This window comes from Marmota monax, unplaced genomic scaffold (genome assembly GCF_021218885.2).
Source record: "Marmota monax isolate L192 unplaced genomic scaffold, Marmota_monax_Labrador192_F-V1.1 WCK01_AAM20220418_F8-fsc00139, whole genome shotgun sequence".
Classification (NCBI taxonomy): Eukaryota; Metazoa; Chordata; class Mammalia; order Rodentia; family Sciuridae; genus Marmota; species Marmota monax.
In genome coordinates this window covers 5,732,311-5,760,193 of record NW_026695226.1, presented here as the reverse complement: position 1 = coordinate 5,760,193, position 27,883 = coordinate 5,732,311, and the positions used below count along the sequence as shown (strand labels likewise).

The 27,883-nt window shown below is 35.3% G+C and overlaps 1 long non-coding RNA gene across 1 annotated transcript; it reads right to left on the bottom strand.

Annotated features, from left to right (window-relative positions):
- Positions 1 to 390: 390 nt before the first annotated feature.
- On the bottom strand, positions 391 to 27,256 carry LOC131423849 (uncharacterized). Its single transcript, XR_009225944.1, has 3 exons — positions 27,052 to 27,256; positions 3,381 to 3,446; positions 391 to 496 (listed from the first exon to the last, which is right to left on the bottom strand). It is a non-coding gene; the product is annotated as an uncharacterized LOC131423849 (long non-coding RNA).
- Between the last annotated feature and the right edge of the window lie 627 nt (positions 27,257 to 27,883).

The window sequence follows — 27,883 nt, the reverse complement described above, 5'->3', positions numbered from 1 at the left end:
AGACTGATTTTTTTATCATGCAGCAATTAAACAGTCAATGATTTAGAGTATTTTCTTATTATTGAAGTTTATGTAGTTTTTTATTATTGTCAACATAATTTCACATGCACTTTATTTTTTAGAATGACCATTCAGCAGAAGAACATGTTAAACAATACTGAGATACAATTATGGTTATCTAGACGAGAAGTGATGCTAAAAGATAAAAAAAAAAAAATCTGGCTTTCTTTAGCAATAATTACACTTACAAATTGCAAAAATAAATGCAAAAGAGAAAGATAAATTAATTATATTTTGCTACATAATAAATTGCCAGAATTTATAGTATAAAACAATAACCAATCATTATTTATTATTATTATTATTATTAGTAGTAGTAGTAGTAGTAGTAGTAGTAGTAGTAGTAGTATCTCATGTGGTTTCAGGGATTAATGGGTTCAACTAAAGAGCCTACCTTGGGATCTATTATGCTGCAGCAATAGGACAGTGGCAGGAGCTAAAGAAATAAGACATGTATTTTCTTAAGTTAATAACTAATCATTCTTGACTAAAGAAAACAGAAACTCTAAGTCTTCACTTTTCAAAATCAAATAAAAATAATGGAATGTTTTTTTCTTGACATAGGAAGTTGCTAATTGCACTATACCTCTATATAACAAGGAAAACGTACACAAAGTCAGGTTTGCCGTATTCAAGAGAAGTTGTATGGACAGATTCTGCTTCAGTCTTTTTATTGAAAGTCTAATTCCCTGCATTGTATGCAGTAAGCAACATGCACTCTGCAATTCTGAGGCAATGAGATGTATTTTTGATCGCAGAAAGGATGACAGGAGGCACCCCTTGCCTGTCCAGAACCACCATCAAGGCTACTAGCTACTACTTAGAACAGTTTCCAGCTTCCCTGAGGTCATGAGTTCTAAAATGACCAGTTCATGAATATCAGTGCTGGCATTTGATAAAGTCTGTGTTCTCCCCCAGCCCAGATCCTTGGTTCTGCATGTTGACAGAATCTAGTAATATAATTCTATGATTTGAAATTTCATGTATTAAAAACTCAATCCATAAATTCATATGTTAATGATTTGGAGGTGACAGGCTATGAGGCTCTGCTGTCATGAATGCATGAATCTGTTCATGGATTAATTAATGAAATAGTCATCATAGATGTTGTTGCTGTGTTATAAAAATCAAGCTCTCTAGAAAACTTAATTCTGTTCCATCATGCAATACCTTCTTCTGCCACGTTATAATGCAGCAAGACATCTGCTAGATGCTGAACAGATGTTGATGCCATGCTTTTGGACTTTCAACCTATAGATCCATGAGCTGAATAAACCTCCATTCTTTATAAATTACTCAGTCTGCAGTACTCAGTTATAGCAACAGAAAACAGACTGAAACATACAGACTATTAAAGTAGACAGGCCCACAATGAAAAATGATGTAGATTTCATAAAGATGATCCTTTGAGAATTTAATTCCAGAAGATGAAAGCAATGAGACCATCAGAATTGAGAATAATAGGGAACTTTGAATCCATTATCTTGTTTCTCAAAATTCCTTCTGAATGGATAACCAAAAAAAACAATTAAATCTTTCTTAATATGTACATGACTAAGGGCCTTATTGCACAGGTAAGGATTAAACTAGAGCTAACATGGTTTGAGGAGGCATGATCTTTTGACTAAAACAAAAGCTATTGGAGCTAGTGAAATAAGTCCTGCAAGTTTCCACAGGGAAAGTGTACTCTGAGTTTGTTTTGACTGTAGGAAAACGTAAGAACAAGAAAGTGTGCAGAGATTCACAGTCTAAAGAATGGTATCCAATAACTGAAGGCTGAGGAATGAAATATCCATTTGAGGATGGCAAGGTCATCAGGGAGAGATGATAATATAAGGTGTACGGTAGGACCAATGACTCAGGCTATTTTGATTGATCAACTCTATATAAAATGATCTGACATTGAAAGACAATCCATTGATATTTATATTTGATTAGCATGAACATAAAACTTCAGTAATAGCAATTGCAGATTTCTTTCTATACCTGAATAGTGATTTCTGAATGCCAATTCAGTTTCATCAACTAAACCTGCACATTTTCTTACAAATTCAGATTTCTAGACCCCCATCTCTAGAGATTTAGATTTAATTGGTCTGATTTAGGGCCTGTAAATCTGTATTTACAAGTTCTCTATTACTAATGTATAACTATACTTCAGAACTAATAATATGTACAACAAGGCACTAGTCAACTACAAAACATCTATCCAACAGGAATTTATTCCAGACACTAGTATAAGACAACTTCAAACTACATGGATGATGTTCATCAGATTCATTGACTTTGCCTAAGGACCTACCATTAGTACATCCCAGCAATAAGGCTTGATGAATTGCTGATAGCAGGCCCGCCCTGGCCCCTGGGGACTCAACCCCCAGTTCTTTGTTATGCATGTCAATGTGGCCAGCTCACAAGGCCATGACGCGGGCTTGCGGTTCCCTGTTTATCTGCCTCCCACATATGTGTCTCTCGGGAACATCTTGACCTGTTCGAGCCTCCTGATAGGGGACGGTGACGTGAAGGTAACCCAAGGACGCAGTTATTACTCTCCCCTCCTCACTTTTGAGTAATTTCCCGCAGCTGTTAAAAAGATATATAAGGGGAACAAATCTGGCAATAAAGCGCACACACGCTCCCTCCTGGATGAAGAACCTTGGTGTCCTGTGTATTTTTTAACCCCGACGTCCCTCGCCGGACTCGGCTCCGTTAGCCGGACGCGGCAATGAATGAATGAAAAACCACTGCATTGTTTTAACTAATATTTAATTTCCAAATAACCATCTTGTACTGCCCAAAAAGAAATCAAGAAATGGTATTTTTATTCATTATTTTATCAAAAAACAAATATTAATTGAAATTTTATAGAAAAGTAGACTTGATATGTTATGCTAATGATACAGTATCTGCATGCTCCATGGTTATAGCTCCTAAACAGGGTTTAATTCTAATGAAAAAACAAAGGCTTTTGAATCTCCAAAATGAGAGGCATTCTTTGACTACCTGAATGCCTCTGTTTTCTACGAAAGTGATTGTTATGCAGCAGTGACTCACTGCCATAAAATCCCAGACAACATTTCATGTTCTCAGTGATTTTTATAGCTGAGATTTAGAGTCTGGTTCACTATTTCAGTGATCTGTGTGGGGCTAAATGCCCGTTTTCTCAAAATAGTAAGAAAATTTTCTCAGGATCGAAGATTTTAAATCCATGACCTCTTTACCAAAAGACTATCTTTACTAGCTTTGTTATTTCTTTAACAAAGGATTTTTAAAAGATTAGTACTTAATACACATATTCATAAATATTTTCTGGTACATACATTTGGAAGATATTGCATCAAGACTGGACAGGATATCCAGGAATGGTTGGCAGGTAAGCAGAGTAACTGTGGAATTGTAATTGACAGAAATAGTCAAATCAGATCAGAAAAAAGTTTCAATCTATTTCCCATCTCTGCAGCATTAGGGGAGAGTGCCAGAAATAGACCCGACATCCTATTTCCCTGAGAGTAAGATGAACAGTTTCCTCGGAGCTTTCATAGAAAATCCCATCAGAAAAACATCTGTCTCTGAAATTTCAGTATTTTCTCCACATCTCTAAGCCATTTTTACACCAAGCCAGATTCTTTAAGTTCTGTTTATCATTTTGGAAATTTTTGGAATCCCATGACCCTGCTCAGAGTGGCAGGATCTTACTGAATTTGAATGTTAAAAGACTCAAAGGAGTCCTAAACAATGGGCAAAGAGAATAATAACATTGTGAGTAAACAGAATCAAGTTGTTTTTGCCTTTTGTGTGTGCATTTTCGTGTGTGAACATCTGATAATCTTCATTTTCCTTTATTTAATTATGTAAATAGCAAAGAGAAGATCTTCCACCTAATTCAGAGCATTACAAAGTTATAAAGTCAGTTTATTTGAAGGGGAAAAGAAGGCGGCAATGCTAGAAATACCTGACAGCAATGAGATTTATTATGACTACAGTTTTAGGGGGAAAAAATTGTCATAGAAAGAAACCTCATAGCACCAACTCAGATGCCTAGGAAATCTTAGACTTTGTTTGAAACAGAAGATTATAGTAAAAGTTATCCCTGAATTACTTAATTTAAACCCTTAAATTTCTTTAGGGATGCTGGGAGTGGTGGCCCATGCCTGTAATACCAACAATTCAGGAGACTGAGGCAAGAGGATCTCAAGCTCGAGGCCAGTCTCAGCAACTTAGCAAAGCCCTAAGCAATTTAACAAAACCCTATCTCAAAAATAAAAAATAAAAAGGGCTGAGGATGTGGTTTGGTGGTAAAGCGCCCCTGGTTTAAATGCCTGGTACAAAAAAAAAATTATTTAGGGTTATCACAATTGAATTACAAACTTTCACTAATAATTTCAAGAATGTACAGAGTGGTTGCCTGACTTCAATTTTACTAATTACATTAAGCAATCATGCATTATGTGATAATTGGACATGACCTGAGCTAAGGAGTTGACAAAACAAATTGCAAATATAATATACTCATTTTTTGAGTTTTTTTATATTAAGCTACTTGAGTTAGAAGCCTTAAATGTTTTTCATATTTCTAAAATAAGTGTTTATCAGAGATCAAAGAAAATTATGACTCATTCCCAGGTGTGCTGGATTCATTCTGTCTTTAGTGGAACATTCTGCGATTTTTAAAAATGATCTATGAACACTGAACTAGTACATGGTCTCTCCTAAATGGCATGGCAACGTGCTCTGAAAACCGCTAACCTCATTAAAAAGTGATGAACAGATACATCAGCTTATAAATGTCATACCCATTTCATTTCCACATGCTTAAATACATTTTAAGCAGGGAAACCCACAACCTGAATTCTAAAGTAACTATCTCTTCATAAATTACTTGCCATATTTGAGCTAAATTTAGATCAGAACTCTAAACTATTTATGAGAGAAATGTCAATATGAAAGAAAGGGTATCTCATAATTTTCAAAATTGCCAGGATAGGTTAAAAGTCTTACTTAGAATTTTCTAGAGTTTATTGTTTTAATGCACCTCAGTGAAATACAATTTTGAGTAGTTTAGGACATGTATTTTCTTGATATAATCTACAGTGATAATTAAAACTGTCATTGAATCCAAAGGAATGTATGGGAAATTTATGAAATATTTCTCTTCCAAATACATTTTACCTCAACCTTTATTAGAAAGAAAATAGAAAGGTACAGAAAAATGAGTTAGATCTAGTAAGATCAATGTTGTCTGCACTTGAGAACACAGAGTAAGTGGAAGCGAGTTAGCCACTTATCCTTGATCTGATCAGGAGGCCTCCTGCAGAAGCAGCTCCCAGGGCAGCACAGAGGATGAGAGAAATTGCGAGATTCTACAAGATAGATGTAAGTGGAAATAAGGGACACAACAAACTGAAATCAGAAAGGTCTCCTTGGGAAATTCAGAGAATATTTTTAAGAAGTCAAGTGGTAAATTATTTTATCTAACTAAAAATGCCTTTGACCAGAGGAAATAAGCCCATCTCCACACTCCAGATGATTCTCAGCTTTGTAATCAGCAGAGCCATCACAAGGATCCATTTAAAATGCAAGACACATCATATGCTATCTCTTCTCCAAATTATCTATCAGTTTTCCTTCTCATTCAAAATGATCCCAAGTTCTTTCTAAAGGCCCACAGGTACAACTAGATCCTCCCTCATCCCCTACCACAGTGCCCTTATTGCCTCTTCTGCTCTACTTTCCTACCAAACTGGACTCCTCACTCATCCCATATCATGGGGAAGCCGAATGAGACCTTCAGTTTCCTGCTTCCTTCCTCTGTCCCCCTAGATTTTAGCACAGTTCACATCCACACCTCCCTCAGGTTTCTTACAATCTCAGTGAGAGAGGTGCCCCAGCTACTGTATTTGAAATTGCAATCCTCCACCCTCCACACTTACAATCCCTACCTTCTTTCCTGCTGTATTTCTCTACAGTTCTTATATTCCACAGACATTGTGTGCCATATATTTTACTTCCTCCAGACATTCCAACTAGTATATCAGGTGTATAGGGGCAGGGGTCTGTTATGTTTAGTGACTGCTGCATCCTCAGAACCTAGAAGAATTTCTGGCCAACAATAAGTGCCTAATAAAATTTTGCAGTGTCGATGAATTAACAAGAACCACAAATTCCATATTCTGGGAATATTAACACATCAACTATGTTTTGCTAATTCCTGGATGTCTCTTCTTAACCTTAAACTCCTGTTTGGACCAGCATATCCTGATACCATTTCACAGGCTCTATATCTCTATCTGTATCTTATTTGGAAGGTCAATGTCATCTCTTTATTTGCCATTCATCTAAATTCTCACCACCAAAATTCTACTAAAGATACATCTCTCCTTAGAAGTCTAACATTTCCAATATACCAAGTACATGCAATGTACCAGGTACTTTGCTAGGAGAGCACTGGATACAAATGTTTAAGAGAGAGTATTTTCCTTTAAGCAGTTTTCACCCAGTACAATTCAGGGATGGGTGTATAGTTATGCATTTCCTTCTCTAGCATTAACTTATCTAGTGACTCTTACCTGTGTAAACAATTTGGCTCCTGTGCAATATGTCTGTATGTGAATGTATATCCTCATTAATTAGTTCATTGTTTCATTCATTTAACAAATGTTTATGGAATCCCTTCCACATGCCTGGCACCATTCTACTTGCTGAGTGTCAGGCATGGGCCCAGGCCCAGGGAACAGATTCGGGATCCCAGGCATGGTTGAGATATTAGTCATCCTTTATTCAAAGATAGCAACAGCCTCAGGCCAGCCCCCACTCCAGCTTGAGCCCCTAGCCATTTAGCCCCAGTCAATTCCATTTATCCTAGTCAGTTCCATTTAGCCCCCAAGCCATTTCTATAAGCCTTTTTTATATGCAGGCAAGACTAAGAAGGCACACAGCCAACAGGTTATGTGTGTGGGTGCATGCTCGAAAGCAAATGTTTGTGACCTTGATTATATACACTGAATCAGAGTGCTTGTGACCTTGAGTACACACTAACCATAACATAACTGATTCATGACCTTGACTACAAGTTTAAAACAACCACCCCCCACCCCCAAGCCTCAGTGAGGAAACCCAACTATAGCCATTTGGGACCTGCCCCAATACTGAGGGTACCCATGAAGAAAATGGAGACTGTTTTTCCCCTCAAAGAACTCTTAGTCTAGTGGGTAGAAACAGCTGGTAAGTCATAAATAAATCTACCATATGTGTAAGTTGTACGAGTATGTATGAGCTGGTGATAAACACTATACTGAAAAATACAGTACAGCTAAAGAAACAAGGTAAATAGAGATAACTTACATTGGGGAGTCAACGGAGCCCTTATTACTTTCCAATATTTGAGTAGACCCCTAATGGGAAGTAAGGGAGTGGGGATATCTTGAGAGTAGTAACCCAGAACATGGGAGAATAAATGCAAAACAAAGCCTGGGACATGTATGCATTGTGTCTGCAAGATGACAGCATTGGTAAGGAGGGTGAGCCAAGGGGTGAGGAAATTGAGACAACAGGATGCAAGACCCTAGAAGGTCTTGGAGGATCTCTGATGTTTGCTTTCTGCCGCCCCAACTCCCCAGTAAAGTGCTTTGATTACAGAACAGATTTGTGTGTTCTTTAAGCTTTCTATGGAATGTCCTACGGGACCTTGTGCAGAATAGGTGTTTAATATCTTTGGCTGTGATGAGAAATTCCCATTTTTTTTAATACAAAAAAAATCTGCCAAAACCTTGATCTTCCTCAAATGAGAGCAATTTTCTTGTAGAAACCTGAAATGAATTGCAAACCAATTCAATTACCCTATCTGTTACAAATTCACAAAATTTAGGCCAGAAATAGAAGCCTCCCTAAAACTTATGACCTTTCTCTCTCCCTCTGTCACATTTCCCCAGAAATAACTTTGTCATTCAAATCTCTTTAAAAAAAAATTCTTAGTTTTTTTTAACTTCATAATCCTTACAATTTCAGAGGTTTTCAGCAATAAAAATGTTACACCCTTTGGCTCACTACTTTTTTCTTTTAAAAGACACACCATTTGCACATTCAAGTTGTCCTGGTGCACAAATATTAGTATATAGTCAGCCATCCACTAAGCAGGCATAGATGTTGATATAGGCATAGGGGAGGCAAAGACGAGGAACCATATCGCAATCGAGATTTACATTTGTTGAAATCAGAAAGTCCAGCCTGACTGGAAATCCTTTTACTAGCCAAGAGATTCCATTTATAAAAGAATAATGAGGTTAGTAACAAACACATAGAACCCTTGCAAAGGCTCTGAGAATTCATGTCAAGTGCTTATCATAGGCCTGTAACATAGTAAAAGCTCAATCAATATTAAATATACATAGCTTATTAAATTTTCTCATATATAACTTGATAAACTTAAAAACCATGCATACATTTATATGGTACCTAACTTAATAAGCTTTACTTTTTCCATCTCTACTTTTTCTCTCTTCTGAGCTTTGAATCTAGACATTCCCACCTGAATGCTTTTCCAGTACTTAAAATCAGAAAACAGAATTAGTTTCTGCCTTATAGTGCACAATACTTCAATCATTATACCAATATCTGTAAACCCAAATGTGGAACAGAAATAGCTTTCTAAGTAATCTGGCAGCCTCAGACCTTCCTCCTCTGAGATATAAAAAGTTCATCATCCACCACTAACACTAGTAGCTGTTATTATTTTCTGTTGCACAAATAAATTAATAAATAAAGGGAACAAGCCAGGCACGGTGGTGCACACCAATCCCACACAGCTTTGGAGGCTGAATCAGAAGGATGGAGAGTTTAAAGTCAGCCTCAGCAATGGGGAGGTGGGAAGGCACCAAGCAACTCAGTGAGACCCTGTCTCTAAATAAAATACAAAATAGGGCTGGGGCTGTACCAGCTCAGTGGTCGAGTGTCTCTGAGTTCAATCTCCAGTATCAAAAATAAATAAATGGAACAAACTAAGGTGATGCATTAGAAATTCAGGCTGGTGTATTCGCTGGGTTCATGATTATTAAGTGATGTGTTTTTCCTTAATCCGGTTTCTCTGAGGTGAAACTCTGGAACAATCTTGTCTTCCTCCAGCCTGCCACCAACCTACCTAGAGAGAGAATGATTAACTGCCTCAGGCAGTTCACAGACCAAAGTTATCCATATGGGACAATGATAAGCAAATCTTCTTTCTTGGTCGGTTATGGAAAGGTTTTCTCCACTTCCCCTTTAAGTACTTTTCCTTTTCTTTATTGCTTATGTCCAAAAGAAGGGCTGAAAAATTTGTTCTACATTTCACCCTCATTCATTTAGGAATTTTATAAACATTATCCTTTGCAAGACTGTGATACAAAAAGTTAAAATACCCTTTGTTTGGTATTCAGACATTATTTCAGAAATCTCAAATAACACACACACTCTGAGAAAATTTTAAAACATTTTGAAATCAAAAGCTCCTAAAGTACCTATATATTACTACAATTAAAATAGTATTATTTTTAGGTTGAATGTTCCAGTCTTTTTTTACCTAGTAACAAAACATAAAACTAATTGGGACATATGACATCTCAGCGTGATAATAATACACAATAATTTTCACTTTGTTTTTTTTTTTTTTAACTTGATCTTGATTTTCAGTTCAGCCAATGCATAATGTCAAAATGAACAACTAGAATCTTGAGAAACACACTGTTTCAAAGTCACATTTTAGCCAAGTAAATGGAGTTCATAGCTTAATAACATTGTAAGTTCATCGTCCTATATTACTTCTGTGGGATTGAGTATAGTAAGCAACATGTAAATGAATTTATCTCGATAGTCATTTTATTACCATATATGGAACAATTTCTTTTTTTAAATGAATGACTAAGACTTTGTGATTCTGCAAACCTTTATTTTAGCTGGTAAGCAAAAAGATTACCAACATGTCAGAATTATATTAATAGGCTCCCTGCCCTTTTCTCTGAAGTAAAAATGTATAAAATGCTTACTCCAGGAATTGCTTCTGCTTTACTGTCCCTTAAAGGTGACTCTTGTTTTCTGCTTACAGTGCGTGATTCCCTATTTTCCTGAAAGCCATGCTATATGACATTTGAATGTCAGAAGCTTCTTTTCTATTTGAAAAGCACTGACTTTTAATAAGTAGATTAAAAGATGTTGTTGGTCCTAAGGAAACTTCCTAGAATGGAGAAAGGTAACCACTTTTCCCACTTTCCTTAAATTCAAAAATTTTTTGGCCAATTCTTTGAGAATGGCAAAAAATATATATTTATTTTTCCTTGAAAAAGCACTTGATTTTCACCAATGGTAAAATAGAAGGAGTTTTTGTTGTTGAATGTTTGTTCCTTGATTCTGTTTAGCTTTCTGTTCAAGTATGTTCTTAGGTTTCAATGGGTTGAGATTCTCAAAATATAAGACAGGATCCAGCTCGTGATTTCAGGCTTTTCGCTACCCATTTCTCTCCCTACATCCCCCTCCATTCTAACCATAGGAAATGTCAGGAAAGTTAGACGAAATGTGAAGCTTGAAGGCACAGCTTTATGGTAGCAGGAGAAAGCGATGGACTGCATCAATTTTTTCATAGCTTTTTGTCACGGTAGAGTCTTCTAAAGTTCTGTAAAGGAGATTAAATGCACCACAGGGCACCAAGTGGTCCCTCCAGAAGTAAACTGTTATAAAACTTGAAATTTGTTATTTTATAACTTCCAAGTGAATGTAGATTTTATCCTCTACATTCTGTACCAGTTTATATCAAGGTAAGTGTGCACAGAGTTACACAGACTTGCCTCTTGCAACAGTTCAGTTTTCAACTTTTCATTACAATGGCCCTTAAGAAACTATACTGTTTCATATAATGACTTCCTTGACTTTTCCCTTATATACTGACTTTTTGCCAAAAACACACTAAATAAATGCACTGTAAGAGTGCTCTGCCTAGAATATTGTTTGAGGCAAACATACTCCATTTATTTGTCAGTGTGGATTCTACTCAGAGACTATCACTTGGAAGACATATGAACTATGCCCCATTTTTGAATGAAACAAAAATGTCTGAGTACATGCACCACACAAAACTGCAGCACACAAACTTGTTTGTGCAAATGCTATTTCTTGTTTTGGAGCATTCATCTTTTTAGCCTTTATTTTGCCCTAGACTTCATTTTCTGTTCAATAACTTTATTTTTAAATAAAATTGTGTGTGAGATAACCATGAGTCCTATAAGATTTGAAACTCATTGATGTGGGATAAAAAGAATGATTTCCAGCTACTAGCATCATTATTTGGGGGGGACGGGTGGGGTGGCGGGGTACCAGGGATTGAACGCAGGGACACTCAACCACTGAGCCACACCCCCAGCCCTATATTTTCATATTTTATTTAATGACAGGGTCTCACGGAGTTGCTTAGCATCTCCACATTGCTGAGGCTGGCTTTGAACTCATGATCCTCCTGCCTCCGCCTCCCTAGCCAGTCGGATTACAGGTGTGTGCCATGGCATCTGGCCAGTAGCATCAAATTTACTGGACAAAAATCTACTTATTTGCTTTCAAATTATTATTCATAACTAATCCATTCAAAATTTCTCCATTGTCTCATTTTTCTTCTATCTGTGAAAACTTTGGGTATCTCAGATTAGTATGGGTTGAAGTATAATTTTTCCCATGAAAATTTAACAACACTTTCGTTTTTTAATGGCTTTTTTTTTTTTTTTTTTGCTGCATGGTTTTCAGGATTGAAGTTATGAAGCAAGGGAGACATGTATGCATGTAATCATTGATTTTCTAAAATACTTATAGGCAAATAAAATTGGCTTTCCAAGGGGATATGCCAGATTTCCTTTGCCCCTCGGCAACTTCTGGCAAACTCATAAGCATATCAGTTAAACAAGAATAGAGTTTATGTACTTCCTTTTTCCGGTAACAAAACCAGTAAGATGCGCAATCTCTGTATGGAGTGAAACCCATCACTCTACTTTTTTTATTTTTTGATTGGGGGGGAACAGAGGAAAATTATGTTTGGAAATGTTGGGGAACCTCTGTACCACCTTCACATAGATGCAATGACAAGGGCTCCCTCAACCCATGAAAGACAGTGAATTTGAGTATACATAACTAAAGTTTGTGTCAATGAATATCTAAATTTTGCTTAGCCTCAGACTGATCATCTTTGCAAATGTTTCTTAAATGGTCAATGGCTAAAAAATTGGGATGGGGAACATCTGCACAAAACATAAGCTTTAGAATCAGAGCATCTCCTTTTGGCAAAAAATAAATGCGTTTGGAGCCAAAGCTAAACTATCTCAGCTCAAGTTGCCTGAAATTCTGTTCTGGGAAAGAAATGAACTCGGATGTATTTGTATAAGATGACTTTCCTGAAATATGCATGGTCGGGCTGAATTATTCTCTTTCTCATTGCTTTTTTCCTTCAGCTAGTGCTGCTGGAGCATCTAGCTGCCACACTGCCTGGTCTAGGGATCAGGAGTCCACACCACTGGCTCTCCCTCTGCATACTTCTCAAGCTTAAGCAGATCATTTCAATTTTCTGTTTTATTTCTCCTCATTTTTTGGTCTCATTGCTCTAAAGACAGTATCATGGACACCATTATCATTCTTGTGTTGGTCTCGTTCTTCTCACAACACTGTTAGGAGATGATAAATTATTAAAAATATCTATTGAAAGAAAATGCATGTCTTTTATTTTCTCTAAGTTTAAAAGATGAATTTCCACTGAATTCTATGTTTCCCTCCTTTTTCTCTTGCCCTCTCATTTTTCATTACTTTACCATTTGGAAGCATTTTCTACTTGCAATTTTACTCCCAGTATCTATGAATATCTTTTATAGAAACTATTCAACAGCATTGTATGAATGGACAAATGCATTCATAATGTAATCATTGTTTTTATTCTCACATTAACTCTCTGATAATATTGAATACTTGCTATTTTTTTAACCCTGCTTCCTTGTCCCTAATTTTCTTACCCCATGTCCATTTCTTACCAATTTTTTTTCATGGGTTTTTTTTGTTGGAAATAGTAGTAGTGAATGTGAGAAGAATAATATAAGCAAGGCTGGATATTTATATATCATTTTATATTTTATATTTTACAAAGTGTGATCACTACTCTTTAAAAATACATTTTTTTTCAATATTTCATGATTCATAATGACTACAGACATCACAGGGATGCACATGTATGAGTCTACTCTACCTTTACTTTTTCAAAGTTTTTTTCCTAAGAAAAGTGACTCATGTTCATGTCATCACTCTTTATCTTCCCTGCAGCCTGGTGATGTTTTACCTTCTTACATTGATGAGTATTATGTGGTTTGAAGAGGATTTTTCATTGACCTGAGGGCACCTGGGTAATTTTATTCATAGTAATAAGCATTATGATAAGCACATCCTATTCATTGTTCTAGATTAACCACAAAATTCTCTGAAGAAAGTATTAAAACTTACCTCACTTTCCAGATCAGGAAAAAAGTTAGAGAAAATAGGAACATGTCTAAAGTTACTAAAATTCTAGTCCATTTCATTAATGAACCTATATTTTTAAAAACTACACTGTTAGATTCTTCTAAATCTACTAAAACAAAGCCCCTGGTGGGATACTCTTCTGCTCTGAGGTTAGGACCTGAATGAAGTGCATCAGGTTAGGGGCTGGGAACTGAGCTCAGCAATAAACCCTGGTGTTGTGCAAAACCCAGGGTTTGATCCCTAGCATTGTGAAAGGAGAAGGAGGAAGATATCCTCTAATTTCTAATCCTCTAATTTCTATCCAAGGGTTTATCCTATTGTACTATATGTTCTTTTAGATTCAGAAAATACACAGGATATTATCCATTGATATGAAGTATATATAGTCGATAATTTGAAGAGACATATAAATTAAAGCCAATCTATCAAACAAAATAGCAAGTTCATTTAGAAGGCTGGGATTATGAATCCACGAGAAAACATCCCTAGCTCAGGTCACTGTTATTCATCAGGAAAGCCTTCCTCCAGTAGTACCTAAGCTTTGAGTGACAGGAGAGAAGGAGAACACATATGGAGACCTAAGTGGGGCTGGCCATGTCTTGACAGGTGTAGCTTGGGGAAATGGTATAAGGAAGGTACCCGGTGATGGTGTAGAACTTCTGTTCCTTCGAGGAAGCCTCACACAGATTACTCTGTAGGAAAACTTCTGTCACTCTCATAGTGGCCTGGAGCACATTTTCTTTGTGGACTTCATGGCATCTGGCAGAAGGAATGAAAGTTCCCACCCAGCTCTGCTGAAAACATTCCTGCTACTGGGGAAAACCCCAGATATTAAGGGCTCAGTGGAGCATTCTCTGCCTCCTTTAGTCATTCCCAACATTCTGGTGACATTTGAAATTAGAAATAAAAAGCTGGAGCACTTCAAAGAAGACAAATTCCTCTGATATTCCTATTTCCCCAGGAAAAAAAGAAGTAGTATTTTAGTATATCAGCTGCTCTGGATTCCGAAGCAGACCACATGCTTGGTGACAGCTGCTGACATAAGCAATTTCCTCAGAGTAAATCTTCCGATGTATTTCATACAGAAGTTCACTGAGTCTTTGCCTATGGACTGAATTTTAACTTAAAATATGGTCCCATTCTGTTCTCTCAAAATGTGTCTAAAACAACATAACAACAAGCCCTATTAATGTTTTTAAACCATTTAGAGAATGCAAATAAAGTACCGAATAAAAAGTATTGAAAAACTACTAAAATGGCTTTTACAGTTGCCAACATAGAATAATTTGTATTCTTTAGAACCATATAACTCTACTCCTGAGAATTCAGGCCTAACATCTGCAGCAGTAGGAAGCTTAGGGATTTACCTCTCCACAACCATCCATTACTGCTCATAATTGATACTGTTCAGCCACAAAACTAGACAACACATTGAATTTCTGAAGGTTTAAAATATTTTAAACAGCAAGAAAAAGCCTTCTGAAATTCATGTAAATATGGATTTAGAAGATTCCTTCTGGTCTGAAAGATTAAAAGGAAACATACAATTAATAGGGGAGGAATACCACCACCCACAGAAGAAAAACATGTAGGCTCTAAGGAATGGAAACATGTTTGCTAGAAATGTGAAGCCCTGAAGCACTTCTTCCAGGAAGAAGACAACAGAAGTTCTTTATGAGACAAGTCTCCAGGCTCTGGAAAGGGTCCAGACAAACTCAGGTGATGACCCCTCCTGGGACTGGCAGCTCTCTTTTCAGTGCCAGAGATGGTCTAAGCTCCTATTGGGTGGCAACAGATCCCAAAGGCATATCCTCCTTCCTTTCTCATTCTCTATTCTCTTGCTGGATCCCTTGTTCAGAAAGAAAGTAGTTCATCTTGGCTACTGACACAACACAGATGTGCTTTCAGTCAATATTGGGAGTTGTCTTGTATCACTTTATTCTGTATTTTTATCTGTTCAGGGATGCATCTAGACTTCCTGCATTTTATGTCAATTTCAATGTAGAATACTATTCTAAGAAGGCTGGATTACAATAAACTTCAAATTGTAATTCCAAATTTTATTCCAGAGGCAAAAAATGCCCCTGCTTAGTATTAATGGGATATTTAGTACTTAATGAGATTGAAAATGATACACCTATCCTTCTTTCTAAATGGATACTGAGGAGCAACATATTTAAAGCTGAAACCTGTCTCAGGTTTCTATCAAATCTCTCCTTTATTCTGACTACTTCCCTGTTAGAAATAAATCATGCTCATCAATAGAGTCCTAATTAGAATCAATGCAGAACCATTTTGGATGAAGGGGAACAATAGGGTGAAACTATTCTGTAATAACCAAAGTAATGGGGTATAGCCCAGTCGTCTAGCACTTGCCTAGCATGCACAAAGTCCTGGGTTCTGTCCGTAGTACCACAAAAGAAAAAAACAATCAGTAAGGTAAGAACTGTATAGTGTCAACGTTTATTTACTAAAATATACATTGTTTATAACACTTTGATGGCTTGAGGATCTGGTTAACATTGTTAGACTCATGTGGAAGTGATAGAGTAAGAAACCTAGGTTCATAGCATATTAACACTCTAGGGTTGAAAGCATTCTTAAAGACCATCCAACCCAACTACCAGTCTGCGGTCTGAAATTTTTCTAATTTCATCCATGGTGTGACCCATTTGAATGTATCTATTAGAATGCTTTTTAGTTACAAGTCATAGAAACTAAACTTGGATTAGTTTAAATAATAAGGGTAATTTATTTGTTGACATAATTCAAGTTTAGATGTAGTCTAGATTTCAAAGAAGTCTTAATACAGTGACAAAAATAAGGGCAAATGCTCTCCCACCTTCTATCCAGGTCTCACTTTTGTTCTCTTATTGTGACAAATACTCCTAAGGTGATCTCCCTCCTGGTTACAAAAGAGCCCAGTCCCCAGGGCTACATGCTGCCTTCTTCGTCTCCAGGAGGAACTTTGTCCTCACAACCCAGGCCATGTCCCAGGCTTACTATGATATGCTGCCTAAGTCACACTCAAAAGCCAATTTTTATGGCTCAGATATGGAATCACCTGTTTGACTTAGTTTTAAGAGTATAGCACGTGATCAAAGCCAAGACTGAAGTCAGCTGTTCCAGAATTCTATGGATCCTCAATGACAAGTCAGGACTTCTGAGGGCATGTGACAGACAGCGAATACATGCTGAATGTGTCCGGTGATGGAGATCTTATTTTTTTCCAAATATTTTTCCTTTTGCACTAGGGTATATCTGATATAAAGTATAACTATTATATAACATAGGTAAAATTCTACATGATAATTTTGTCTATCTTACTTGACCAAGCAAACTATTAAAATAATCATACCTATATTGAATTTTTATCACCCTAAAAAAGAGTTCTATTAAGTGAGAAAGTTGCCATGTTACCTGTAATTACTGCCCTGATTTTATCAAACAACAATACTGAAGAAACAGGAATCTGATGAGTGACTCGTAGCCAAGTAGAATGTTTGTGTAGCTCACCTCTATTCCAGCTCTTAGTGAAGCTGCAGCTGACCACTGTGATTTGAAAGCTAACAACCAAATTTTAGTAATAGTGGTGACAAGTATGTCTTCAAAACAGAAACATCCTTCATAGTATTCAGAGAATGCCACATTTGTGTGTGTACATGGTTATTCCCACATACCAACCCAGTAACTCATATCATACAAGTTGTTACTTACACTTGCCTAATTTTACTTGGAATTCTAATGTACAAAAGAAAGAAAGGGGTGGGGAGGAAGGAAGGAAAGAACTGTGCTTTTATTTGCTAATTTGCCAATCATAAATTTATTTTCATTTCCTAGGCTCTCGCTCAAAGAATCTGAAAATGAGGACAACTTTAAATTCTAACTTCTACCTTTCTTCTATCCTTTAGATCTTCTCAGGCAAAATTTCTCTATTGATTCATACATTTGAGTCATTAAAATGAAGCTTTCTATGTTTACCCAACTCACTTTCTTATTCAGTCATCTTTCTCAGGTCTATTGCCTGACTAATTTCCAGGAGAAATGTGATTGTTTGGGAAGAGAAACGAAAGAGGCTAAATACTATTCCTTAATGTAGAATTATATTCAGCAAAGCCATAATAGCTTGTAAGCTTCTGAAGACAGAGAATATTTTTTATTTTTATTGGACCCCATAAGGCTTAGTTCAGTGCAGAAGGGAGGTCTCAATGCATATTAACAGATAAATAAATTTGACATTCCTTTGACATATTAAGATATTATATTTAAACCAGTTTCCTACACTAAATTTTCTAGGTGAAAATAATACTTTAATATTATTATTTTTACTCTATGAGTACAAATGTCAAGTGAATGAAATAAAAGAATTTCTAGTCAATTATTTTCTGCTACTGTAAATCTCTTCTAAATAAGCCCTGGATGGTGGAGCTGAAGAGGATGACAACTTTCCTGGTGCTTTGGGGACTGCATTGGGCAGAATTGAGGGACTCTTTAAATTATTTCTCCAGAAACATAGTCTGAGGCTATGCCAGGCATTATCCCTGCATACATGGTGGCGGCACTTCTGGATAGTAGCATCTGATACTTTTTACCATCTATTTCAGATTCCTTCATATTCCATAGCATATGAAAGAAATAATCTGTATCAGGGGTAGAAGGAATGGCAAGAATAAATCATATTGCACAATCTTTTTTCCTTTGATATCTTACACTATCCTATGGGCCATTTTATTTATTAAGAAGATATCTCATACTCATAACAAATGTTTGACTACCCTGATGAGTGATTGAATTTTTTGAAGTGAAATGAAAATTGATTTTTGCTGCCAATCATACCTCCAATTTAAATCACATCAACACCCACACTTGATAACATATAAGGTTCTGTGTAACATTAAAAGCTATTGCCTATACATCATTCCATCTTCTATCCAACTCTGTGAAATCATATAATGCATCATTATTAAAGTATAAATCTTTATGTGTAGTTGAATAATAACTTCAGAAAGTGCCAACTGAAAGTCATTCAGTGCATATAATTTTCAACACTCTTTTGATAGAGGAAAGGCAGGAGAGTAAATTACATAAAATAAAGCAAACACATATAGGCTTAATTTAAAAAGAAAAAAGTTTCTCACTGATGATATCCTTTATAAAGTCTTATCTTCTATGGATTAAAATAAGATGTTTGGAGTCTTGAGGTTTGGTGATTCTAACAATGCTAGTAATGCCACCTGTCAGTGAATTGCTGGGTTGAACAACACCAGCAGCTCAACCTCATGTCTTTACACCTTTGCAAACTTCTAACTTGTTTGGGCCAATGAACTGGGTTTGTACTTGTAGTCCTACTTTTAATCCTGTTACATAAAAACAAGTTTGTCTGGTTGCTGAACAGTTTAAAGACAAGACAGAATCTCTTTGTAGTCTGTGCAAAATTATGAAGCTGTGCTGCTCAGAAAGTACTTGAACATTGGCATCTCTAATTTTTCTCCCAGAGGACTTCATGTTTAGTCAACTTGTTACTGTCACATTTTTTATATAACTTGTAGATGAATATACAGGGAAAAGGAGTTGCTGGGATAGCTTGATATAAGATTAATGGAAACTACCCTAAAAAGGTCCCTTATGGTTGCCAAATAAGGAGGTCTAAAAGGATTATTTTAAAAATAATAATGAAATGGAAACAGAGTAATTAAATGGAAATTTGTAAAGAAAATTTAGAAACATACCCCACCTAGAGTAAAATGTTTAAGAAAAAATTTAAAGGTGAGGATTATAGAAACTTATAGAATATTTATCATAACTAGGAACAAATTGCAATAAGACATGATTAACTGATTAAAACAGGTTAATATTTTAAACCTGTGTGCCCTACAAGAGGATTAAAAAATATTTCAACTAAAAAGATAAAGGTTCATACATTAAGAGTTCTTAAATTCGAAATAATGCTTAAAAACTCTAAAAAGTTAGCATGTGGACTAGACCAGGGAGATTGTCAAAGTTCCATTCAAATTTGAAAACATTAAGGTAAGCAAAAAGTTGGTGACAGGACCCATCTACAGATTAAATTTTAAAAGGAAAGGAATTGATCATTATTAGGAATATCTTTATTTAAATACATAAAGCCCATGAGCACCAAGCTTGAGTAAGGAAAATTATTCTACAAAATTTATTGATAAATAAGTGGAAATCTTATAGAAACATAAAATTATCAGAGGGAGACTTATATAATTGCTTCCTTTTAGATTTACTACTTAGGGGTTTAACTTTCCCAAGGCCACTTGCCTTCCAGTAGAATGTAAACACCAAACTGAAGAACCACACCTGGAGTAAATAGACTCAGAATTTCTATATTACTTATGTGGCTTCAGATTTCATCCATCCATTAACAAGAAAACTCTGTAAATACCAACTTGCTGTGGCCACTAATCCAGAGGGCAGACAGACCCATCATTTTGTGTAATATTATGTTTACTTCCACTCAGTTTCTCTTGGCTAGGGAAAATATTCTTGTGAAAGAGGATAGACCACAAAGTCCATTTGAAGTGTATCATAAGGAAAACTCTTTCCATAGTTATGTTATTAAACTGGATTACCCCCCCAAAAAAATCACAGTAGTGTTTTTCTCCATTACCTCACAGATTATCCTAGGAGAAAATCATTACTCTGCCTTTGGGAGGGAAAATTAAATTATGGTGATTATTTAGAATGAACCTCCAATTTTTGTGTCAGAATTCTAAACTCCCCAGAAAACGTTTCAGCTGTAAGTAAAAAGAAAAAAAATGAATCTACTGAATTAAATAAATTTTTAAAACTAGAAATATAAAGGTAACCAGAATTAAATACATTTTATTTCTCTAGATTACTCAAAAGAGATATTTACACATATAAAATTGTGTCTTTTTTGTTCTTAATGTTATATGTTAACTCATTTGCCTCATTTATATAAATTCAGATACATTTGAATACTAAATCATTATTTTAGAGATAAGTTTTATTTTAATGCCATATTAACAATATTATTTCTTTGAGTCTAGTAAGCCAAACTGTTAAATTCTTCTCTGATAACACTGTAATACTACATCTTTTCTGAGTAACTGAAAGAAACAAATTCTCATACCATTAACCTAGATTATTCAACCAACTCTTATTATTAAGAATTTTGCTAATTACACTGATATTTGATGTTCAATGAGATTAATTAGGTGGTCTTATATTTACTATAAATAAAAGAGATTCTGTGGGAGAAAGTTCTGGACATTTTTGTTTTTTCTCTCTCATTCCCCTATATAGAGTATTGGTTTTCTGCATGCTTTGTACATGGATGAACTATTGTATAGAAATGTGTCATTCTTGGGGTGGAGACCAATCTAGAAAAGTTGACTGAATTTACCAGAAACAAGCTCAAAGGTCTGAGTGGAACCATTAAGTTCATGAGGATAAAGGGTATAATTAAGAGTCAGTGGGTAAATCGTGAAACACTGCAGTTAAGATGAAACTTGAGCTCTGGTTTCAAAGATTAGTATAATTATTTTTGTTCAATGGCCAAACACAGTCCAGGCAAGAAGTTAGCATGTGGACTAGACCAGGGAGATTGTCAAAGTTCCATTCAAATTTGAAAACATTAAGGTAAGCAAAAAGTTGGTGACAGGACCCATCTACAGATTAAATTTTAAAAGGAAAGGAATTGATCATTATTAGGAATATCTTCATTTAAATACATAAAGCCCATGAGCACCAAGCTTGAGTGAGGAAAATTATTCTACAAACTAGTGTACAAAATGTTAGTATGTTGAAAATAGTTTGGAATACCGAAAATAAATTTATCAGAGAGGGTGCAGTGAAAAGAATTTGGCATATGAAGACCCAGATGCTGGCACAGGGATACATTAGTGAGAATTTAGGTGTGACTCAAAATTGGGATGTTGAACTTCAAGAAAACAGACAAACCAACCAAAGTGGAAAAATCTTCTGAATCATGACTGGAGAGCCAGTCTAAATAGCAAAGGTACAGGTAAAATGCAAACAACCAGGCTAAACCTCATTAAAAACTCCTACTGCCTCTGCTAAGGTAATTACTGAAAAGAACTAAGACTATGTAGAAATTTGAGGATAAATACCACCAGATGTTGGGGAAATGATGCAGAATCTTAGCACCAAGAAGCGTCAACCAGGTGTTTCTGCCATTTATCAGAAATTGTACATAGGTCTTTAGAATCAATTAGATACACATTGTTTCTGGTAACATGGAAACTTCTATTTGTGCACTCCACCTTTTGTTATATGAATAATAAAGACCTTCACAGACCAACAGGAGAAGCAGAAAACCAACAAACAATGGTATGTGGTCGATGCTTTGCTAGGAGGGTGAGTGTGTATAGGAGGGGCCTCTAACCACATGTGGGAATATTTCTCTGAGAAACATTTTGGTGCTGCTGGTTAAGTAGGTGTTACATAATAAAAGGAGTAGATAAGGAAGGTAGAAGGTATTGCTACAATAAAAATTTAAAAAGATATGTGCATACATATAGGCACATGTAGCAAATATATATATATATATATGTTTGTGTGTGTGTATTTCATATATATGAAAATATAGCAAAATTATAGGAATTAACATAGTTTGGAATCAGGATGTTATTTTCATTTAGGAGTTCAAATTCTAATCCTCCTTCCATTCTTACCCAACATCATCTATAACAAAAATAATAAACAGCTGATTCATGATTTTAGAGCAGTAATATTTCTACCCTATGTCTAAGTTTCCTTACTGGTGAAATGGCTGTAACATCTGGCACGTGTATATATAAAGTTTAAGGCTCAAGATATACATAGATAGATATATACACATGCAAAAATCTATAAAGACGCAAGTTAGTTTTATAAGGTTGTTTCACGTGTAATATAGACACACATAGAATCCTAGAACAAAATAGTTAAGTATTCTTCTCATTCTGTGTCCCCAAAGGATGATGATTTGTTCAAATCTAAAGGTAATTTATTGGGGGGGCGGGGGGTGTTGAGGCCAGCCTGGGCAACTTAATGAGACCTGTCTCTAAGTAAAAACTAAAAAGGGTTGGGGATGTAACAATTATATACCTCCTCTGGGTTAAATTCCCACTACAAGAGAGGAGGTGGGGAGAGAAAGAGAGAAAGAAAGAACTTCATTTTTTTTTTCCTATTATGACCAACATTCTATCTAAAGGCCACTAGAATCATGAATGAAGGAATGTACCTGTTTAAAAAGCCACATTCCTTTCTAAGTTCACTTAAACTTAAGAGGAAGAGTTTGCATTTGTTTTGTGCTTAACCAACTCATCCAGTACCTGATAAAGGGCAAAGAGACAGATTTGGATCCTGGCCAATAATCAGTACTATATCATAAAAACCCAGTCAGCAAGGGACCAAAAACTGCATTTAAATCTGTCTTAGATGAAAGTGGATATAAACTTGCATCCTAGTTGTAATATTTGTAACCATATTTTCTAAAATATTAAAGGAGCTTGGGAAGCAGGAATACTGTCCAGCATCCTATAAAACCTATATCTGAATCTTTGTATCTCATTGATGTCACATACATTCTTTTTTAATTTATTTTTTAATTAGTTATACATGATAGCAGAATGCATTTATGTACTTCAATATATCATACATAGATAGGATATAATTTCTCTTTTTTCTGAGTGTACATGTTGCAAAATAACATTGGCCATGCAGTCATATATATATAAAATAATAATGTCTGCTTCATTCTACTATCCTTCCTATCCCCACACTCCCTTACCCTCCCCTCCCTTCACTTCCCTCTATCTAATCTAAGGTAACGCTATTATTCTTTAGTGCCCCTCCTTTTGGTAAATTAGCCTCTGCATATTAGAGAAAACATTAGACCTTTGGTTTTTGGGGATTAGCTTATTTTGCTTAGCATGATATTCTCCAGCTCCATTCATTTACTGGCAAATGCCATAATTTTGTTCATCTTTAAAACTTAGTGATATTTCATTGAATATATACACTACATTTTCTTTATCCATTCATCTATTGAAGAACACCTAGGTTATTAGCTATTGTGAATTGAGCTGCTATAAAAATTGACATGGCTGAATTACTGTTGTATGCTGATTTTAAATCCTTTAGATATAAACTGAAGATTGGGATAGCTGGGTCAAATGGTGGTTCCATTCTAAGTTTTCTGAGGTGCTGAAATCCTCACCATGTCTGCCTAGGATCTGACTTAATAAGATCCGAAAAGCACAAGAAGTAAAATCAAGAATAAATAAATGGGATGGATTCAAATTAAAAAGCTTCTTCTCAGCAAAGGAAACAATAATGTGAGGAAAGAGCCTACAGATTGGGAAAAAATCTTTACCACATGCACCTTCAATAAAGCATTAATTACTAGGATTATAAAGAACTCAAAAAACTTAACACCAAAAAACAAATAACCCAATCAATAAATGGGCTAAGGAACTGAACAGACACTTCACAGAAGAAACACAGATGGTCAACAGATACATGAAAAAAATGTTCAACATCTCTAGCAATTAGAGAAATACAAATCAAAACTACACTAAGATTTCAACCCACTTCTGTCAGAATAACAATCATCAAGAATACAGGCAACAATAAATATTGGTGAGGATGTGAGAAAAACAGTTCATTCATACATTGCTGGTGAGACTGCAAATTGGTGCAACCATTGTGAAAAGCAGTATGGAGATTCCTCAGAAAACTTAGAATGTATGCAATTTGCCAGAATTTTATTGAGAAATTTTTGCATCTATGTTCATCAGAGATATTGGTCTGAAGTTTCTTTCCTTGATGTGTCTTTGTCTGGTTTTGATATCAGGGTGATATTAGCCTCATAGAATGAGTTTGGAAGGGTTCCCTCCTTTTCTATTTCATGGAATACTTTGAGGACTATTTGTGTTAATTCTTCTTTGAAAGTCTTGTAGAACTCAGCTGAGAATTCAGCTGGTCCTGGGCTTTTCTTGGTTGGTAAGCTTTTGCTGTCATTTTCTATTTATTACTTGAAATTGATCTGTTTAAATTGTATATGACCTCCTCATCTAGTTTGCATGGGTCATATGTCTAGACATTTGTTAATGTCTTTGATATTTTCTATTTTATTAGAGTATAACTTTTCAAACTAGTTTCTAATTATCTTATGTATTTCAGATGTGTCCATTGTGATATTTCTTTCTTCATCTTATATTTTAGTAATCTGAGTTTTTTCTTTTTCTCTTCATTAGCATGGCCAGGGGTTTATCTATTTTATTAATTTTTTCGAAGAACAAACTTTTTGTTGTGTCATTTTTTCAATTGTTTCTTTTGTTTTGATTTCATTGATTTCAGCTCTGATTTTAATTATTTACTGTCTTCTACTGCTTTTGGTGTTGATTTGTTCTTCTTTTTCTAGAACTTTAAGATGTAGTGTTAGGTCATTTTTGACTTTTTATAATTTTAATGAATGCACTCAATGCAATAAACTTTCCTCTTAGTACTACCTTCATAGTGTTCCACAGATTGTGATATGCTGTATCAGTGTTCTCATTTACCTCTAAGAAATTTTTTATTTCATCCTTTATTTCTCTACTATCCATTTATCATTCAACAATGTGTCGTTTAGTCTTCATTTGTTGGAGTAACTTCTAATTTTTATTCTATCATGGATTTCTAATTTCATTCCATTGTGATCTGATAGAATGCAGGGTATTATCTGTTTTTGTTTGTTTATTTTGCATTTATAAATAGTTGTTTTGTGGCATAAGATATGGTCTATTTTAGAGAAGGAGCCATATGCTGATGAGAAGAAAGTATATTCGCTCATTAATGGATGAAATATTTTATATATATCTGTTAAGTCTAAATTATTGATTTTATTATTTAGTTTTTGCTTGGAAGATCTGTCCAGTAGTGAGAGAGGCATGTTAAAGTTACCCGTATTATTGTGTTGTGATCTATTTGATTCTTGAAATTGAGAAGGGTCTGTTTGATGTACATAGATGCTCCATTATTTGGAGCATAAATATTTATAATTGTTATGTCCTAATGATATATACTTCCCTTAAGAAGTATGAAATGTCCTTCTTTGTCTCTTCTGGTTAACTTTAGCTTGAAGTCTACTTTATCTGAGATGAGGATGGAAACCCCTGCTTGTTTACACAATCCATAGGAGAGCTATTAGGTTTAAAGCTATGTATTGTTTATACTGGGTGCTGTTGATATTGGTCTCACCATTAAAGGCAAGGTCCTGGAAACCTTCAGGGACACTATAGGTCTACAGGGTAGAATTTGGGCTGTGTTAGATCCATACTACTAGATGGGAAAACAACATGAAAAAACAAGGGAATAAAGCACCTCAAACAAATAAAGATGCTCCAATGACAGAATCCACTGATAACACAGTAGAAAAATGTTCAAGAAGGAGTTTATAATGTACATAGTTCAATTGATCTGTGAAGTAAAGGATAGTATAAGGAGTGAAGTCAAAGAAAAAATACAGAAAGTGAAAGATAACCTCAATAAAGAGTTAGACATCATGAAAAAAAAAAAACAAGAAGAAATCCTTGAAATGAAGGAATCATTAAACCAAGTTATAAATTCAATGGAAAGCATCACCAACAATCTAGACCACTTGGAAGACAGAATCTCAGGCAATGAAGACAAAATATATAATCTTGAAAGTCTAATTGACCATTCAGAGAAGATGGTAAGAAACCATGAACAGAACATCCAAGAATTATAGGATAACATGAAAATACCAAATTTAAGCGTTATCGGAATAGATAAAGGAGCAGAGATACAAACCAAAGGGATGCACAATCTTTTCAATGATATAATAGCAGAAAATTTTCCAAACTTAAAGAATGGAATGGAAAATCAAATACAAGAGGCTTACAGGACCCCAAATGTACAAAATTACAGCAGGCCCACACCAAGACACATTATAATGAGAATGACTAACACAGAGAGTAAAGATAAAATCTTAAAGGCCGTGAGAGAAAAAAAATCAAATTACATATAGGAGGAAACCAATTTGGATCTCAACTGATTTCTCAACCCAGACCCTCAAAGATAGGAGGTCCTGGAATAATATACTTCAAGCTCTGAAAGAAAATGGGTGTCAACCAAGAATTTTACATCTAGCAAAACTAATTTTCAGATTTGCAGATGAAATTAAAACTATCCATGATAAAAGTTTTAAAAATTTACAACCAGAAAGCCTATCTACAGAACATTCTCAACAAAATATTTTATGAGGATAAAGTGAATATCAGCAAAGGGAGGATCTACACTAAAGGAATATTCAACCAAAGGAGAAACTAAGTCAAATTAAAAACAGAAATAAACCCAAATGAAAGGGAATAAAAATCATATCTCAATAATATCCTTGAATGTTAACAGCCTAAACTCATCAATTGAGAGACATAGACTGGCCAATTAGATTAAAAAGACCCAACAATATGCTATCTTCAAGAGACTTACCTCATGGGTAAAAGACATCCATAGGCTGAAGGTGAAAAGATGAGAAAAAACATATCACTCATATGGATTGTATAAACAAGCAGGGGTTTCCATCCTCATCTCAGATAATAATGTCATATATATTCTTAAGCAGATAAAGTTACTCTAGCTCCTAAGTCCTGGAATACCTATTAAGGGATAAAAGAAAACTGCTCCAGATGCCACCATTTAGGTGGATTGTAAGTTAGTAGATGATTCTTATTTCTAGAATGTTCCCTACACAAGCCCACAGGCAAAAAACTCCTGGAATCATACACAGATATTTTAAGTTGGGTTCACATAGGATGAAATGTCCAGACTTGTCGAGCACCTGGCTGAGTTTGCACATGTCCTTCATTAAGTATATGGATCAGCCTGAAGGAAAGTCAGCTCTGCTTGTGTAATTTAGTGTGTTTATATCTTTCTGTTTCACAAAGGGGTTGCTTGTTGTCTAACTCTGACTGTTCACACAAATGGAGGATAAATGTAATCCTCTCAAACTCATGCACCTAGCCGAAACAGAAAATAAAATTGGAATATATGAATGTAGAATATAATTTCCTATAATTTTTTTCAGTTAACCTCAGGTTATTCTTTTTTTTTAAGGTGGGCACAATATCTTTATTTTACATTTATGTGGTGCTGAGGACTGAACCCAGTGCCTCGTGCATGCTAGGCAAGCACTCTACCACTGAGCCACAACCCTAGCCCAGGTTATTCTTTTGACAAGGTTCATAAAGATGATTTAAAGATGTATATTCATAAAGTTATCAACATATTGGAAAGATACTGGTGCATTCACTAGTCATATTTA